Genomic DNA, 20,059 nt, shown 5'->3' on the forward strand with positions numbered 1-20,059 from the left:
TGTCTTCTAAATGGAATCTGGCCTCTCCTGCTTGTAACAACCACTGTCACTACCCACACCCTGGCATTCATGAGGTGTCAAATGGATTACTGCAATCCAGGGAGGTTTACTTGCTTGCAAAACAAAAATGGATCAGGTTATTTAAAAATTTCCCCTGACACCATGATGCCACTCTTCCCATCAATGCATTCAGGACTCCTTTAACCACTCATGAAAATAAGAAGTGATAGCCCTTTCCAAGTTGTCACAGGGGCTCTGAGCAAAGTCAAAAATGGTTCATGCAGCCCCACTCCCTTTCCTCAGCAAGCCCCCCTCACCCTAAAGCACCTGGCAGAGGCCCCTCAAAAACAAAATGAATTCCACTAAAATGGACGCATGCTCTAAGGTCTTGAGTTCTTCAACAGGACAAAGACCCAGTCACACTCTTTTTTGGTTGTCTGGCCATTAAATGGAAGCAGCAACAAGTTTCCTCATGACCAATAATACCTACCTTATGCTGCAACTGTGAAGGAAAAAGATAAAGCCTGACCCTAATGAGCAGCTCTAAGGAAAGGGTGAATACTCTAGGATAATTCAAATAATGAAACATACAGATTGAGATTTCTACAATGATCTCATGATATGAAACATAGCTGATTCCTAATCATTTGCTTCACTCAATGATCACATATCTATTAAATTCCAACTTCGTGCTAGAAAAAAATTTACCGTTATCATAAATTGTTATATGAGTCAGGGCAATAATGGATTCTGCATAGAAAATATTTAGCTGAATTTAACATTTTCATGAGATTATAGTAATTGTAAGAAATTCTGGAAGAGTCAGTGACCCATGGTGCACAGTATATCAGGAATTTATTTTCAATTTCTGTAGATTCAAGGTAGAATACTTTTAGTTGCCAGTGGAAGTTCTCCTCAGAGACTTTCACTTCTCTCAAGTGTTGGTTAAAAAGATAAACACAGGGGTTCTGAGAAGACAGCACTCATGAGGAGTAGTCTAGCCCAGACATTCATTTACCAGACAGTAAAGAACTGCCCTGGAACATTCCTATCCTGACTCCCTATCTCCCTATCTCAATTCTTCTTGTCCTGAACCTCCATTCCTAGGTTCCTCCCATTCCCTGCCAACTTGATAGAACATCAGTTTCTATCTTCATAATTCAATGGCCACATGTTTTAGAAAACATGAAAAAGGTTTCTGTTTAAAAAACCTTCCAGGGCCTCCCCGGTGGCGCAGTGGTTGAGCACTGGGCTGCGAAGCTGCCCGCAGCCTCCACAGCGCCTATTCAATCCCTGGAGGCCGGCGAGGGTCCCACATGGTGCGCAGACCTCTCCTGCAGTGCCCGCTGCTCCCCTCAGGAGTGTACTTCATCAGTCTGCCTGTTCTGCTTCCCGCTCTGGCTCTCGTGAATTCTCTTACCTTCCCGTGCTTCTGACTATACCCAGTGCTTATATAAATAAATAAATAAAATCTTTACAATAAAATAAAATAAACCTTCCAGTTTTCTTTATTCATTGTGATGGCATCACGCAGGAGTCTTTGAAACAGCCTCTTCATTCATAAATTCTGTGTGTCATAAATATCTGTGTGCTCACATTTTTATATAAAAATTCATGTAAAATTGTCTCAATATGTACATTACTATAACCACAATTTTTATTTTTAATATTTAGCCCATTAAAATGATACATCATGTCATACACTTATCCAGTCAAAAAATAAAAAAGTAAAAAACCTTCCAAACCATGCATTTCAGTGAGTTCTGAAACAAGTTGTTCAAAACCTAAACAAGTTGTTCCTACTGTGTACCAGAGACCTGGAATATCAAGATTCATGTGCCATAGCCCCTTGCCCCAAGGAGTCCACAACTTACCTCAGGACAGAAACATGTTTAATGCAGCCTGCTAAAAGAGGATATGAAGAAACGCTTGATTCTGCAAGCCTGAGGGAGGTGGGAATACTGGGAGTTTACTTTCTATAAAAGAGGTGCTCAGCTCAGCAGATACCAGCTGTATCAGGTCTAGCTCTATTGACCTGTGGATCCCTGACTCTGCGTCATCATAAGGAACCCAGTCATCACAAGGAATCCACCACTGGATTCAACCAATGGAGGGAGTTGGCCAAAGACCAGAGGGCAGAAAGAATGGAGAAGTTGCCAGGGGCTCTTCTCACCTGCTTCTCTGCTGAAATTCCTCAATCTTTTTTGGGCTTTAGCTCCTACCTGCACCTGAGTTCCAATAACAGCCTCCACTGTTTGTCCCTCCAGCCAGAGGTGGGTAATGCCTTCCTGCTGTGGCGAATCTCTAGGTCTAGGAGTCCTCAATGTGCCCTGTTGGGCTCCCTCCTGCACCATATACCATATACCTCCTGCAAGTAACTTCACTGAATTTCCTTGTTGTAATCAACCTGCCTTCTTTTTTTCCCCCTACTTAAGCCTGACTAACCAGTTATACAATAACTGAATACACACATGCTGATGATTCATTTTGCTCTCAAAAGTCATCATGCTCTGCTAGAATGCAGTTTAAACTTGAGAAGACATAAAAATTTCAACAATACATATTTCATTTGGTCTAAAAGAGCCAGTGTTAAACTCTAGAAATGGTTGGGGGTGGGGGATTGGTGGTTTTATTTATTTATTTATTTTGGTTTATACTGGAATTCCTTGAAAATAAATCAAATGCCTTAATACCATTTTCAGGGAAGACTGAATCACCTTCCCTAAATGAGATGATGAAATTGTTCTGTATCTGCTCTGCTCAGTGCAGGAACCACTAAGAACAAGTGGCTATTGGGTACCTGAAACAGTTAGTTCGTAAGACTAAGAAATAGAATCTATAATTTAATTTTTATTTAAATATATGCACGTGGCCAGTGGCTAAGGTATAGGAGAGCAAAGGTCTAAAAAATGGTCGTTTTTGTTGTGGGTAAGAGATGCTGCTCCTGGTGATTTTGTGTGGTTTGGTAGGGACTGGGTAAGTGTGGAAAGAAGCACTATAGAAGTATTAGCCCCTTGATTCATTCTATACCTTTTTAAAAACAATTCCTAACCTAACTGACCCCCACAATTATTCAGATAAAGTAGCCAACATGGACACACAATTTATTCAGATAAAGTAGCCAACAGATTCATAGGGAACAAGACTCTTTTGAACACATGGTAGGTTGTGAAGAAAGAGATTTGGAGGAAATGGGGTGGTTGAGGAGAAGAGCAGAGTTGACCCCAGATCCCGTAAGGAAGGAGCTCTCTTTGGAAAGATGTCACATTAGAAATTTTGCTTTGTTTTCCCTGTTTGCAACTCTGTGGGAATAACTGCCTACCCTTTCCTTACTGAACTGTGCAGGTCACTCCTCATTCTCCTTTCATGAGGATTCCCTAGGGCCTTCCTGGGACTGGGTGTTTTATACTGTATACTTCTATATGCCCTGTCAGTGCTGAAACTCAAAGGATTCCCTCCGATCTAGATTCTGTTTCTGGTTAAAAACATTTAATTTCACATCTCTACATGGACATAACCAAAGTAAATGACATCAGACTCCTAATTTTCCTGAGAACTCAGCTTCCAGAAATAAATGTTAAGGATTTCAGATGACTCTCCCAGTCAGTCGTCTGGTATTTATCGAAAAACTGCTCAACTGTACAAAAATCACTTACTATCAACAGCACTTAACTGCAGGAAACTATTCCAGGTTAGCAGTGGGAATGTAAGTATATAAAAAGGAACATCTTATATTAATGAATAGACTTTAAAAGTACCACAGTTTCTATAATCCAGATGCCCAAAAGACTTGGAAATATTATTCTGAGAAATGAAAGTATGTAGTTCAGTGATCTTTAAGAATCTTAGTAATGTAAAAATACACTGAAAAATTCTGGGAAATCTTGGCTATGGACAGCTTTGATTGGGGACGTCTGTGCTTGTTTGGTAATCTGTATAATTTAAATGAGAGTTATAGGCTATGCTAACTAGCAAAGGAGGAATTAGTTTATTATAACTGTAACCATAACAATATACTCAAGAGTTTGTTTTACTCATGTGTACATGAGTCACAGAACAGAGCATCATATTTCCAGAAAGAATAAGTACTCAATTATACTCATTTTTCTTTTTAACATTTTCTAAAGAGCAAAAAAAAAAAAAAAAAAGAAAGAAAAAAACACTATTATTATTATTATTGTATATTATTGTATTATATAGTATAATACCACTATTATGTTATGGTGTCATCACATTCTAATGCTGCTAGTGGCATGGAAATGGACACTCATGATGCCCCGACATGCAATGACAGGGAATCAAGTAGTCCTTGCAGCGTGCTATCACACTGGTATACTCCCCAGTCCAAGGCTGGCCCCTTAATCTTGCAATTTATAAATGTGATGATTGGAGGAGAGGTTCAGACTAACCACATTCATGATAATATTAAAGTAAAAATGCTAATTTACTATCTTGTTGTGAGACAAGTAAACCATACTGTAGACCGGATGCTGGGATCTACCAATCATGTGTTGTGTTTCCTAAAGCATTATTCACAAGGAGGCCAAATTACAATCAGAAGGATGCAGAGTGGGTATGTTTTTGCCTTTCTGTGTGGCCTGACACAGCATTGTGAGGTTAAGAGAGACTGGGAGGTGTAGAGTGACTAGGGCTACACACACTCTAAGTCAGGTTTAGAAGCTAATTATTTGATTTCAAAAGTCCAGTCCCAGGACTAAGATCAATACTGAGACCAGTTTGTACTGCACTAGAGGCAGGGAACCTTCTCCAGAGGCCAGGCTGGCCTCTCAAACTCAATCTCCCACCCCATTTTCCACAGTCCATCTCTCTCAATTCTTCTTCAAATTCCCTTTCAAACTAGCATGCCAATACTTTAACCGAGTTACAATCCTGCCTCAGAAACCATTTGGCCTCAACTTACTTTATCTTTGCTATGATGCATTCATTATTATAAAAGTGTTTAGTGATTTTTTTGAGGGAGGTCTGATATTTTTTTCAAGTCGGAAAGAGGAAGGGATCTGACTTGTTGCTCCCACTTCTGGCACACAGATGCCACACTTATGATAGGACTCAATGAAATGAAGTTCTAGATGAAAGACTTCAGGAATTTCAGAAATGAAGGTTTTAGTAATTTCAGAGCGGGGGTAGGAATCATCTAAAAGTAAGTAAATAAATAGGAACCCATAACCTATATTTATTTATTTATTTATTAAAGATTTATTTATTTATTTATACAAGCACTGATACAGTCAGAAGCGCGGGAGGGTGAGAGAATTCACCAGAGCCAGAGCAGGGAGCAGAGCAGGCAGAAGGATCGAAGTACACTGCTGAGGGGAGCAGCGGGCGGCAGGAGAGGTCTGCACGCCATGCGGGCCCCTCCTCAGGTGGCCGGGGAGCAGCCAGGGATCGAACCGGCGCCAGAGAGGCCGCAGGCAGCTTCACAACCCAGCACTCAACCACTGCACCACCAGGGAGGCCCCACACCTATATTTAAAGAAGTATGTTAAAGAATTCATTAAATGCCAAACTTAAACTACAAAATACGCACTGTAACTTGATTAATGAGGTATACTGTTCCACTCTCCCTTGACATTTTAAATCCCCTCATTCCATCTATGCTTAAAATGTGTTTGGGACCTTTGGGTGAGGCTCTATAGTTTCCAAATGCTAAGAAATCTATGTCTAGATTCACTGACTCAGCACAAGTCCAGGACTGGGGATTTTAGTACAAAACAACACAGAATTTCACCAAGCTGATGCCCATGACTCTTTCAAAAACTCCTGACCACTTTTAGTAGCTCCTGGATTTATCTAACTTCATTCACATCTGAGAAATCAAAGTGATGGGGATGAATCAAAAGGGGGAAAACCATCTGTCAAATCTCAGGAGTTGAGATCAATGGCACCTCTGACAACTACAATTTGTCTATTTTAGTTTATTATTAACATGGCTTGAATATCAAACTCTTGCCTTCTGATCTCAGAGATACACAGTTTTGTGTAACTAGTCAGGGCTCTTCATTAGAATCACTGCATTTTTTGTCAATATTGCTTACCCAGCAAATCAGGAGCCGCTTGAGACCATGAGCATCTGGAACATCACCTTCTATTTCTGTACAACCAGGAGAGTTAAGCAAGCTTGAAGGTTAGCTTAATGAAGGCCTCCAAGCACCAGCAGGGCTTTGTGCATGTTATAAATTTCTCAGAAATGTGTTTTCATCTTCAAGTTATTCGCATTCTAAATGCTACTAAGGTGATAGCTGCTGCGCTTGCCCTGGAGCTGCCACCACTCAGGTGGTGTGAACCAGTCAGGAATTGTCCGAACTGCACCAGGAGGAAAGATTTCCAGATACCCAAGGAAAGGCAACCTCCTGGGGGGTGGGGAGGGGGCGACAGGGGGGCGACAGGGGGATGAGGGGGCGGGCAGAGGCCTTTTAGGGTGGAGAGGTAAAGGGAACTGTTCTAACACTAACATTTGCTGCACATGAAGACTCAATTCACGTGTTTTTATGCAACTTAAACAATTCAGTTCAAATGCAGCAGAAACCTTGAGACAAAAATTTAAGAAGAAAGTCTCTTACTAAAAAATCACTAACTTTAGTCTCCAACCTGCTAAGAGCCTCTTCCTAAGTCAGAGAACTTCTCATTAGAGGTTGCTTATTGCTACCTCCTCAGAAGATGAAAAACTGGGAGATGATCTGCCTTTACAAAGCAGACGGAGGGTGTGTTGAGCACACTCGACGATTTTTCCACCCAAATTCTATCTCAAAAAAATCACGCTCTTAAGTATATACATTAACTCCCAAACTGATGTTAGAGATAAACTACATGTGCCCGGGTTTGCCAGAATGGCAGGAAAACTGGGGGACCTAAGGTGGGTCTCGGGCATCTTGCTTCTTTCTGCATCTGATACACAGGGAGGTGACAGGAAGAGGGATCACGTGAAAGCTCTGCTATATCTTTGCTGGGTAAGGCTAGGAGGGTACAGGAAATCACAAAAGCTGTAAAATTAACACATCTGCACATACACTAGCTGGGTGTGTGGCTTACATCTTAAGGCACTGGAGATTATATATTAGAGAAATCACAATATCAAGAATAGGATGAAAATAGAGCTGTGAATTACACAGCTTAAGAACAGCACTATACATTTCTGTAATGGAGCAATTCACAAACACAAAAATTATTTTCTTGCCTAATTCCAGACTATTATGAAATAGATAGTTTTTGTTGTTCAAGCAATCCATCCCCTCCCTCTATTAAGTACCTCTCACCTTAAGATCGGTTGTTCCCTGCAATACCGAAGCAACACCTCCAAAGGTATTTACCTCTCTTAAATTCTAAAGACTAGAGCCCTATTCATTTTTTGTCTTTTAACCATTAAAAAATTCAATTTCTTTATTCATCCCCTTTCCAAATTGTACATCTTAATAAGCACCATGGAATCCCATCACACACAAAAATGCTAATTTAAAAAACAAAGGCTTACTGCTGTGCCTACGGACTGCGCTAAAGACTTAACAGAAATACCTTGTTTATACTTCAAAATTCTATGAACAGGGATTGGATTTTCACAGATAGAGAAACTTACCCAAATCACGGAGTAGGTTAAATCAGTAGGGTTGAGATTTATGTATAGATTTATCTGATTCTCAAACCACTATAATATAGTCCTCCAGGGAATGAAGCAAATAATATTTTACTATGTTGGTTGCTATTGCAGGATGTCTATGCTGTAAACATCTGCAGATTTCAGAACACACTGATTTTCAAAGGCCCTTTCATAAATATACTCTCGAACCTACTTTGTGGTTTTGCTAAAGCAAAGATCAGTATTCAAATTTCACCAACAGAAACACATAGATTGAAGAGTGTAGTTAGGGTTTGTCAACCTCAGTACTACCAACATTTTGTGAAGAGAATTCCTTGTTGTATCTTATGATTTGCGGGATGCCAGCAGCACGCCTGGCCTCTGCCCATTAAATACCAGCAGCAAACCTCCCAACTCCAGCTGCATTGATTACAAATGCCTCCTGACATTGCCAAATGTCCCAGAGGGGTAAAATCAAAGTGAAGAACCAAACCAAGGAGTAAAGCTAACTACCTAAGAACACATAACTGGTTAAAACTGTATTGATACCAGGATACTAGGTTAGTGGACATTTCTCTCATACTAAGCTCACAGATCCTTAAGAGAAAGCAAGCACACTTGTTAGAGTGCATGAAACGCATGAAATTCAGAAGGTGACCAACACTATTTCACTTTACTGTGAAATACATACTGTCTCTCTGCTTTTATGCTAAGATATACATCCGCAGTATCTAACACCACTGTTCAAACAGTTCCTAGACCTTCTCGGACGCCAGACTGCCCTACTCTAGACACTTTTAAACAAAACTAGAAACGTGCACAATGTTGCTTATGTAGTAAAAGCAAGTGCAACAACAGAAGACTGATACCCAACACACACAATTTACTGTCAGGTTCTGTTTAAGCACTTTACATGGATTACCTAATTTAATCCTTCAACATCTTCAATAGTCATAGGAGGGAGGTATTTGCATTTTATAAATGAAAATGAAGAGACAGAGAGAGCACAAATAACTTGCTCAACATGAGACCTCAGACTCCCTCTTCTTAACCCCTGTGTAAGGTGCTTCAAAAAACTATGGGACTATCTCCTCCTTTGTTTTATATACTCTATCTTCACTAATGCACACATTGTTTTTTTCTCCACCTGTAACAAATGTCCTTATCAAGGTACACTGCTGGCACCTTGCTCAGGTCTGATATCACCCTACTGATGGTCCCTCTTTGAGTATAATAAGACACAAACCTAATGACATATATTGTTATCCAACCCACATCTGCCCATCTTCAGTGAAGAACGCCTAGTGCTTTGTTAAATGTTTTGCAGAAGCAGACATGTCATATCTATAGCAATGCTGATATACTTGTCCAGTAACTATCAGAAAATAGAAATGAGGTCAGTTGGAGATGATGCTCAATACTGAGCATCACTAAGTCCTTTCCATCCATCTCTACAAAAATGTGTGATCCTGCTAGACAACATAAGTTCCAAAGATAAAGTTTACAGGATTTATCATCTCTTGGGTTTGATAATCAAGTTGTCTGGCACACTTCCTCCTTCCCAGGATTTTTACAAAATTACTCCCAAGTGGTTTTACCATCGCACTGGCTTGTCTTTTAACATCCTTAAAAATACAAGTCATTGAAAGCTGCCAGTATTTAGAGAGATTTAAGGAGAGCAAAGCATTCTGGCTTTGCTTGGGAAGGTGGGCGCTCTGTGTCAAATACATGGTGAGAAAGATGAGGTGAGGGTGTGAACAATATCTAGGTCTGGAAATAGATGTTGTAGTTCACGGTCATCTAAGAAGGTGGCGCTCTTCTTTTTTATTATCACATCCCAACAGATGATCCAGCAGATGGATTCTCAGAATTGGCTGCCCCTGGGGGGAACACATGGAGACTGCCCCACCTCCATGTAACAAGGAACGCTTTAGCACTCACAGAATTTGCCTTTCATGACCTCACCATCTTAACAAACAGGTTTAACACTAACCTAAGTGCTAACAGAAATTTAAGAACATTTCACATTGTGTATAAAATACTGCAGGCGTGCACTCACAAAAAACTCAAGTAGTTCACAAACTCAAATCCTTGGTTTTACAATTAGTGAATGCCATTGTTATTTGCGAGGCACAGGAATAACATACAAGTTCAGAATTAAAAGGACTTGGTGGGGAGGGAGTAGGAAAAAGTCACCCCAAACCAGCAACTATGAGGCCTTCACATATCTATTAGGCGGCCTGTAGACTCATTACAAACAGGGCCTGCTTAGTCAATATTTGAAAACTGTAAGCTTCCAGAGTAAATGCATCCTTCCTTGAACTCTGATATTCTGGTAGTGGGGCAATGATGAACTTTTAAAACCCCTTTAAAATCTGCTTTGAACCAAGAACCTCCTCTGACTTATTTCACACAGAAAAACCAACAGCGTGTTAGGAGCAGTTGGAACCACATGGGGGAAATTGCAAACCCTAACGCAAGCTTATAGTGTAAACTAACTAGCTGTGAAATTTAGGGATTTTTATAACCTTGTTGAGGCTGTTACTTCAACAATTAAACAGAAATAATAATACTTCTACCTCCCAGTATTACTGTGAAAACTAAACAAAGTAGTGGGTACAGATGCTCTCAAAGTCTGATAAAAGGAGGCCCTTCCATATTTGGCTCTATTACAGCTTTAAGTGAGACTTCAACAAAAATCCAAATCTCATTTTTTTTTTTTTTTTTTTTAAGATTTTAGACATCTTAAAGATTTAATAAATAAAATATGTTCCCATTCTCACCACATGAGGGGGCTTTTTCAACTACCCCAGTGGTTTTAAGGTCACTTCTCTCAACATCCGTGGCTGTTTCCGAGTAGCAAGTTGTTACCACAGACAGAGGGGTTTAATCTGTTAAACTCAAAGCAAATGAGCTTAACAAGTAGCCTATGAGTTTGGAAACAGTATATAGTTAGGAATTCAAAGTATAAGTAAAAACTCCAAAAAGTTGTTTAAATCATTCCATTTCAGAAGTGATTTCTTTGTGGAGTAACTGCCTTCATAAACCTAAAAGTCAACAGCAAAGAACTTTAACTTTCATCCAGTTACAGAGCCTGACGGTTGATTAGAGTCTACATTTTCATAAATAAAGTGTAAAGACACTATTCATGAGCTTGGAACTCATCTAAGTAACTCCATAATTCAGTTTAAATTGTCCTGTCATTCTTTAAGTCACCAGAATGTCTTCAGTCTACCTTTTCCCTATGGTCATTTTCCTGATGGTGAAACGTGCCTGTTGCCCTGCGTATGTCCTTACTAAAACACTAATCACAGGATTCTGCTTTTCCTGTCCCCTCTGTGTCTCTTCTGTTATAAGAAAATAATGTACCTGCACCATTCAAATCTTATGCACCTCCTGGCTAATGTCTCAGATGAAAGCATTTTTTTTTTTATTTTTAAAGAAGCTCACCGACTTCACCTCTACATAAATGTAAAAGTGACAATTAACTCAAAAGGGTTAAGAGTGAAAAGGCAATAGATCTTAGGTCTCCAGATTCCCACTGTGCTAGTATAGCAAATACAAACAGAAATCAACAAGTGCCATGCATGCTTCTCAGTGTATGTCCACAAATACACAAGCGCAATAACCTGGCCACATTAAATAGAGAGCACAGTATGGAGAAAACATGTTCATTCCAAAACACCAGCACGTGTTTCCTTCTAGCACTGCGCAAAGACCTCACTCTACTAGTCAAAGGAGAGAGCTAAGGAGCTTTTTGTTCAGGACTGGAGTTTGACAAAGTGTCTACTTCCCCAAAACAGAGTAACCAACCCGTCAACACAATCCCACTCCCTCAAAAACCTCCATTAGGAGAACTTGCTAAGGCAAACTGAAACCACCCCCTGATCGTTGGTTCCCAAAAGCATCCGCAAAATTTAGAGCATTTGTTGATGGAACTGACCTATGTCCTGACCTCCTGTTTCAGCGATGACAGGCTGAACGTTCTCAAGTGTAAGCAGTTACTGCCCACCTGATCATCAAAGCGGGATTCTGTGAAAGCTACCATTCCCTCTCCTTCGCTCCGCAGAAGGGCTGTGTTTCTCGGTGTTTTGCAAGGCAAGAAAGGCTGTGGCTCCCTTCTTTTACAGATCCCACCGCCTCAGAGTGCTCCAAGGCTTCCCCCAGGGCGCGTCTGCAAGACCCGCGGCATCCCGGCGGGAGGAACACCTACCGTCTCGGTCTCTCCTCCGCGGAGGCAGCCTCGGAGAAAGTTCCCGGGCGCTAAGTTTGCGCGCGGCTGCGGAGCGCCCAGGGTGCGCGCTTCCCGCCCAGCCGGGCGCTGACGGGGAGGCAAAGGAGGTCAGCGGCGCGCGGCCCCGGCCCCCGGCCCCCGCTCCGCCGCGCGCCCTCGCCGCCGCCGCCCGGCCCCGCCCCGCGCCGGCCGGCTCCGCGCGCCCCGAGCGCCGCGGGCGCCGAGGGCAGCGCTCTCGTGGGGCGGGTCGGCAGGCGGAACCGCGCGGGAGGAAGCGGCGAGCAGGGCCGCCCAGATCAACTCTAGAGGCTCGGCGGGGAGGCCGCGGGTGTGGCCCGGCAGCAGAGGTTTTTTTGGGAATGCTGGGTGTGGCCCTCTAACACAGCAGAAAAGAAATGAGTCAGTCCGTGCAATCCTAACCAATAAGCGTGCTCACTGTCGGTGAAGGCGGAACTTTTCTTGATTTATATCAGGCTTAAGAGCCCCCCCCCCCCTTTTTAACTTCACCCTTTAACAGCGTTAGGCGGTAGATGGTAGATGGTGGATGGCAGATGGCCTTTTGAAAACTCTTACAAAACAAGGTTGAATCTTGTTATGACAGATACTTGCTCAGTGGGTGTTTGCTAATTTCTATTACTAGTAAAAGTTCTTGAGTCAGGCAGTTGTACAGAGAGCGGGGATCTACAATACTATTCAGTGTTAATTTTAGAGCTGAATTAGTTCTTTGGGAATAAAGGGTCTGAAAAAGTGGTGAAAAGCTGATTTGGTGTCTCCTTATAGCACAACAGAATTTTTATTAATGGCAAAACAATTCAAAAATGCATTGATTCCATTTATGCCACAATTAAGCCACCTTTAAAAAAATAAGTGATTTTGAAAATACTCATTCTATCTGGGTAACTATGCTCTATACCTTATTTTGTAATAAAGTATTTAAAAAAAAAACTTTAAATCGCTAGGGGACTAAAGAACTGCTAGTTGATTACTAGTGAGGTCAGTGTTTTTGAAGATTTTTTTTTTTTAAGTTACAAATTAACCTCCTCGGCATTGGCAAAGATCTCCTGAATTTAATTTCTTTATATTGTTTAAAACCAATGATTAGATCTGAAGTGAGATCAAGGATTCTTTCTAAAATGCTAATCTTTTCTCCAAACCAGCTTGGAAGAACAGAGAGAACACTGCACCAGAGTAAAGACAACCCCTGTCCTAATCCCAGTTCTACCAATAAATGAGCAGATGCCTCATCCCATGTAAGCTGCTTCATCTCTTTAAAGTTCCCTAAGAGTTCTTTCACTTGGAAACCAAGTCATGGTTTAAAAAAAAAAGAAAAGAAAAGAAAGGGCCTCCCCGGTGGCACAACGGATTAAGTCTCAGCACTATGAAGCTATCCACAGCCACTGCAGCACAAGTTCAATCCCTGGCCAGGGAGCTAACCCACATAGCACAGCAGACCTCTCCTGCCTCACCAGCTGCTCCCCTCAGCAGTGTATTTCACTCAATCTGCCTGTTCTGTTCTCCAGTGGATCCTCTCACACACACCCCACATCTCTGACCTGTGCCCGCTCTTCTATGCGTATATAAATAAATCTTAAAATTCTTTTAAAAAAATAGAGTCAGATGTAATATAAGCCTATCACCTTACTTATATCCTCAGTAAAGAGACTATATCCTAGATGATGAAAGGGATAAATCTCTCTCCACACCTCTAAAGTAATCTTACTGTCCTATACAGTTTAAGTTGAATTCTGGAATCATCCCAACTCCCTCCCTCTTAACAATTCACTGTCAACAATAGACATGATGACGGCTACTTAGTGTCTTCATGTCTGCAACATTTCTTCCCTTCCGGGTTCAGGCAGTCACTCAGGTTGAGTCTTGCCCTCAGCTGCTGTATCAGCTGCCAAGTGCCTCCCTCTGTGCTCCCAACACATAGCCATCACATGATAAATGCCAAAGTCCAATGTGCCACCATTTCATAAACATTTCCTTTCACTATCAAACAACTATAATTTATAGTAGAAAACTAAAGGAAAACACCCGCCTTACAGGCAACTTTCTTAAACCTTCAAGCAAATTAATAGTATATAACCTATGTGTATACACTTCCTAATGCTTCATACTGAAAAATGCAGTTCTATGTGTGCTCGCAGACATATGGAGACACTGAGACATGAAAGAGGAAGAGAAGGGTAGTACATTCAGGAAAAAAGTGAGAAAATCTACTTTGTTTCTATTGCTTAGGATCCACTCAAGCTTGAAATTAGAGTGGGTGCTCTCTTCAGGAAAGAAAGCTTCATAAATATGTTCACCTGCATCATATCTCAAAGCACTTAAAAGATGTTTACAAAAATCCTTATAGTTAGGAAATAAGGACACCATTATCATTGTTGTTAAAATATCTTTGTAATACAAAACAGGTAATTGTTCTGTTGCCTAAAGTTAAAATACAAAGTCCAGAGACTGCCATTCTACTGTTTAAGGAAAAAAAGCGCCAACAGCCCACAGCCCCAATGGCATGAGGTACATTCATTCGAAAGCTAAGATCACCTCTCCAGCCCTGATCTTCACTTAAAAAACCCTCTTCCGGTGGCGCTGCGGTTGAGCACTGGGTTGCGAAGCTGCCCTCAGCCTCTGCAGCGCCGGTTCGATCCCCGGCTGCTCCCCGGCCACCGGAGCAGGGTCCCACATGGCACGCAGACCTCTCCTGCGGCCCACTGCTCCCCTCAGCAGTGTACTTCGGTCCTTCTGCCTGCTCTGCTCCCCATTCTGGCTCTGGTGAATTCTCTCATCCTACTGTGCTTGACTGTACCCAGTGCTTGTATAAATAAATAAAAATAAATCTTAAAAAAATAAATAATTAAAAAAACCCTCTTCCAAATAACCAATGATCTACTTGCTATTCTATTTTTTTTATTTTCTAACATATTTTTATTCCATAAAATATCTAGAAATTATTATTTTTAATGCAAATATATTTATTTTTTTAAATAAATTTTATTTTTATATTCCCCATACAATGACAACCCCCTTATTTTGACCCCAATCCCTCCCCTCCCCACCCCTTACCCCCATAGAGTGTCTCTGGTTCATAGTTGTTTGTTGATTTTGATTTTCACGTTCTTATAGTTATTCATTTTCCTGGTCCCTTATTTAAGTTTTCTAGATTCCTGCTATGAGTGAGACCATTCGGTATTTTTCTTTTTCTTTCTGGCTTATTTCGCTGAGCATGATCCCTTCCAGCGCCATCCATGTTGCTGCAAATTGCATGTGTTTATCTTTTTTGAATGCTGAGTAATATTCCATGGTGTATATGTACCACATCTTCTTGCTATTCTAAAGAAGCAAACATATCACCTTTGGTGATCTCTTCTCCTTCTTACTAGCTTTCACCTTCCAGACCTACTGAAATCCTTCATTTTCCTGAAACTCTCCTCACCAGCTCAAGCCCTGAGGAATTCACCTCTCCTGCAGAGGCCTACAGACCTTATTCTTTTTTTTTTTTTTTTTTTAATAGAGGCATGTTTTTATTTTATTTATTTATTTATTTGTTTGTTTGTTTTGTTTATACATGCACTGGGTACAGTCAGAAGCGTGGGAGGGTGAAAGAATTCACCAGAGCCAGAGCGGGGAGCAGAGCAGGCAGAAGGACCGAAGCACACTGCTGAGGGGAGCAGCGGGCGGCAGGAGAGGTCTGCGCGCCATGTGGGACCCTCCTCCGGTGGCCGGGGAGCAGCAGGGGATCGAACCAGCGCCGCATAGGCCGTGGGCAGCTTCGCAACCCAGCGCTCAACCGCTGCGCCACCGGGGAGGCCCCAGACCTTATTCTTTATGCCTTCATCTCAAAGCTGACTTAAAGTTTTAAGTGTCACCCTTCTTTTAGAGATCCTCGGCTTTTCTCTCTTACCATATGACAAAAGTCTACCTCAGAATAAGATTGTGTTTCAGAAGCTTGTATCCCCCAGGACCAAGCAGATAGGAATAAACAGTCTTTGCCAACAGAATGATGTTTAAATTAGATAACAGCCACAAAGGAGAAAGGAAAAACTTTCCTTTTTACTGCTGACATATCAAGAATAAACAAATATTATAGTTGTTCAAACCAGTTGGCAAGCAGAACCCAAGTAACAGATGTGTTTCTTTGCTCTTTACGATATGTTCCAACAATACAGAATGCTACTACTGAGAAAGCAAATCTCTTACTTCCTAAAGGGAAGTAAGAAAATAGCGATTACAAAAGAGTGTCATCACATAAAATCTCAATTCCCCAAAAACTAGTCCACTGAAAAGGATAGAGGTATTAAGTAATTTTATCTTCCCTTTCAGGCAAGGAACACATTACAGATTGACAACCTTCCCAAAATACCAATTTCTATTTAAATATAAACATCTCTCTCAATGTACATGGTATAGCCATGAATAACTACCTGTTTACCTACCATAAATACTCTTAACCATAAATGGTGAAAAGGGCACTTCTTCAAGGCAACTTATCATTACAGGAAACATTGTAAGTAACCGTATGTTTATACAGTTTAAAATTACATGACATATGCATTATAGCAAGTCTCTGGCAAAAAGAGTCACTCTCTCTCATACATACACAGAGTCGCTTTTATCCTTTGATTAGTATAATACATTTCTGCTTCTATGAATTAGGAAAAACCACTACATGGGCCTCCCCTGGTGGCGCCGCGGTTGAGCGCTGGGCTGCGAAGCTGCCCGCAGCCTCTGCAGCGCCAGTTCGATCCCAGGCTGCCGGCAAGGATCCCACATGGCGCTACAGACCTCTCCTGCCCCACCCGCTGCTCCCTTTAGCAGTGTATTTCATCAGTCTGCCTGTTCTGTTCCCCACTCTGGCTCTGGTGAATTCTCTCAAACCACCCCCCGCCCCATGCTTCTGACTGTACCCAGTGCTTGTACAAATAAATAAATAAATTTAAAAAAAAAACTGCTACCACTGTTTCTAAAAAGCTGTGTCATAAGCTGTGTCATAAATCAGCTGTCCAGCTATGCAATTATATTAAGACAAAGACACCGACTTTTTAAATATTCCAAGTATAAACAATCAAATGAATTAGTCAACATTTATTACTTTGCAGGTAAGAGAAACAGCAGTTCTGAAGCAGTACAGGAATAAGCAAGGTGGGATGTATTGACTCTAAACCAACAGGAAAGCTACAGGAGTATCTGGTACCTCAAAATGAACTGTTACTGCACTTAGCACTAAAAGGGATTATTCCACAGTTGTAATTTTTAAAATTCTCAAGAAAGACTCACACTGGCCCAGCATGGGACCATGCCCCACCCAAGAGGCTAAGGTCCCTTGATTTGCCCATCTATGCTAAACACCTCGGTAGATTGGTGGGAAAGATCAGTAAGCTCTCCAGAAAGTGAGTTTACTTCCCAGAAGCAGGGCTTATTTGTCTGCCAAAAATACTCATTATCTTTCAGAAATTCTATTTTATGTCTAATGCAAAAGCTTGTCTTAACAGTCTTCAACCTGGCAATAAATTACATTATAGAAGTTCACATTGAGAGTCTAAAAGGTTAGTGAAAACGTATACGGGCATTTGAAATGCACATTACTAGAGACAAAAAGTGTGGTGATTGGATTCTGTGGCCAGTCTTTAAAAGTCTATTTCACTCATGATTTATCTGAAGTACAGTATTAGCAATATGTCTAATTCTGTACTCAGTCCTATTCGTAACATTGTTTCTAAAGGAAACTGTATTTGAAATTCTACCTAAAACAAGAAAAGCATGCTCAATTTAATACACTTGCGACGTTATCTAGTAATGACAGTGGTTTCCATTGCACGCATTATTTTACATTTAATCTGTATATACCAATATAAGACAAGTGTTAACAACTACACTGAACCCATTAGGAAACTGGGAATCGAGAAGTTGTTCACAGCCAAGGTCAACCACGATGTCAGAGCCAAATCAGAGCCAAGTTTCTATTTGACCCCAGTGCTGGGACTATTATGTCTAATTCTCACAGCAGCCAGGCAGGGGTGGGCTAATAGTTAAGGACCAATAGTTAAGGCTAATAGTTAAGCCAGGCTAATAGTTAAGGACCTGGAAAGCTAATGTTTTAGTCTCTGTATAAATATCACATATCCCTGAGGAGAATAGCAGTCAAGTCAATATCCAGACATTGCCTTTCTATCTCATCCTAAGACACTTCTCTGTGGCAGAACAATAGAAAGTCTTTCTCTGAGTAAGGGTACAACTATACTGATGCATTTATATGAAGAAAGTATCCTCATAAAAATGTCTTTACCCTATTGAAGAAAGGGTACAAAATTAAAATTACGAAAATAACTGGTTCAAGTGACTCAGTTCTGCCAATATAAATGCCATGTTGCATTCAACAGCATAAATCATGTCATCACTTTAAAATTTTATTTGGTATAAAATAAACAAGAGGAAGTTTGTAACACATTTGTAAGGAAATACATTAAAATCAACAGTCATAACCCATCACCCAACCTAAACAACAGACCATTATTGGTAAACCATGGCAGTGTGCTGAGTGCCCCTTCCTTCCTACAATCATTTCCTCCTGTGCATGTTGGAAGAAAAAGTCTGAAAGCCTTTGGTCTAAGATGGTACTTCCTAAATTAACCCTAAACCTTCTGAAATCAAAGTGAAGAGATGATCACAAGTAAGGATATAGAAAAATATCTAAATGTAATCCTAAAGAAGGGAAAAGCTAAATTGTGTATGGTTTTAACCCAGAAACTCCTTACTAGACAAACAGACCTCTAGAAACTTTTGATTTTACTGCAGGTCCACAGCCAACACAAGTCACTAGGAACATGAAATTAAGTTAGATCATCTTAGTACTTGTCATATTATATATGTGACCTGAAGTATGACAATTTCAAATTATTCCAAATTGAGGTAAGGTATTACTAAACCAAGACAACTGTTTCTCCTGTGTATTTAGACATCGTAAAAAGAAAAGGAAAGGAGCAATCTGATTAACATCAATGAACTCTACATATCATGCATAAAAGAGCCAAAACTTGAGGGGGAAAAGCCAGAGAAAACAGTCAACAATTTACTAAAATAATGTGTTAAACGACCCATATGCTTCATGGGAAAAATTTAAGATATGTCAGCTGGGAAGTTGAAGAATGTGAAATATTCACCAAAAATACAAATTGAGATAAGGAAGACTTAAAACATAACACGCTAAGGAGGAGAGAGAAAAAGGAAATTAAACCTAACTGATCAAAACTTAAAGAACATCCTGAGGATGGCATACAACAAAGTGGGGACACCAAAATGAACACAGTCACCAACTATCAAAGTGACACTCAGCACCCTGCCATGTGCCTTATTTTATTACAGCTACCTAGATACTCGACATCCAGTAACATCATACTCTAAGATTCTGGAAGGCTTGGTCCAGAGCTTGGATTATTTTAGATCTCCAAATGTCCAGATCTTGACACCAGACATATTCTATAAATGTTAGAAAAAAAAAATGACCAACTTAGTCAACCTTAAATAGAACATTTAAATGACTTCATGAATCATACTCTCTGACAATGCACGAGAAAGACTATATTACAACAGTGGGCTATATCAGTTAAGGCTAATTTATGCAACAGAAACAAGAAATACTGACATTCTGGAGCTCAACAACAGAAAGGTTTATTTCTGGTTCTTGCTTGGTTCCATGCAGGTGACCTGTAGCTGGGCTCCTTTCCTTTTCATTCTGGGACCATGACCTGTGGACACGCTGGTCTCGAGACAAAGGAAAAGAGAAATGGCAGAACCAGGCCATCTCTATGAAAGCTCCTGCTGGAAAATGGCACATCACCGTCATTTACATTTCATTGGCCAAAGTAAGTACTATGGCCAAGCCAGCTATGAGGGTCAACCCTCAGTGGGGTGGGAAAGCATAATCTTCCAACGGGGATGAAGAGTGGGTAGGTGTGAACAGCAAATGTTTTGATACTAACATAAGGGAATAATAAGGAAATGCAAAATAGCTACCCAACTCCTTTCCTTTAATTCAATAATGATAACAGATGTTCTTTTATTAAAAAAAAAAAAAATCCTTCCATTTCTGTGTTTTTTTTATGAATTCCCACTGAATTCCCTGGATTTGCCCAGGGACCCAGCACTACCTCAACAGGAATGCAAAGTCTGTGTTCTCTCATCAAATCAGCCTTGGAGGGCTCCATTTCACCAGCCAAAATGGAGATAATCCTAGA

General features: G+C 40.7%; 1 protein-coding gene across 10 annotated transcripts in view; it reads right to left on the reverse strand.

The window, feature by feature from the left end:
* The window catches only part of SGMS1 (sphingomyelin synthase 1), a 297,172-nt gene that overhangs the window by 88,005 nt on the left and 189,108 nt on the right, over window positions 1-20,059 (reverse strand). Inside the window, exon 1 of one of the 10 annotated variants that reach the window (XM_037498001.2) lies at window positions 11,805-11,922. The exons of the other annotated variants lie outside the window; for them this stretch is intronic. The gene's annotated coding sequence lies outside the window, so the exon portion shown is untranslated. Of the gene's footprint in view, window positions 1-11,804; window positions 11,923-20,059 lie in introns of those variants that run through there. 10 annotated transcript variants of the gene reach the window in all.

The sequence above is a fragment of the Talpa occidentalis genome, unplaced genomic scaffold (assembly GCF_014898055.3).
Source record: "Talpa occidentalis isolate TD23 unplaced genomic scaffold, MPIMG_talOcc4v2.1 talOcc4.8, whole genome shotgun sequence".
In the NCBI taxonomy this organism is placed as follows: Eukaryota; Metazoa; Chordata; class Mammalia; order Eulipotyphla; family Talpidae; genus Talpa; species Talpa occidentalis.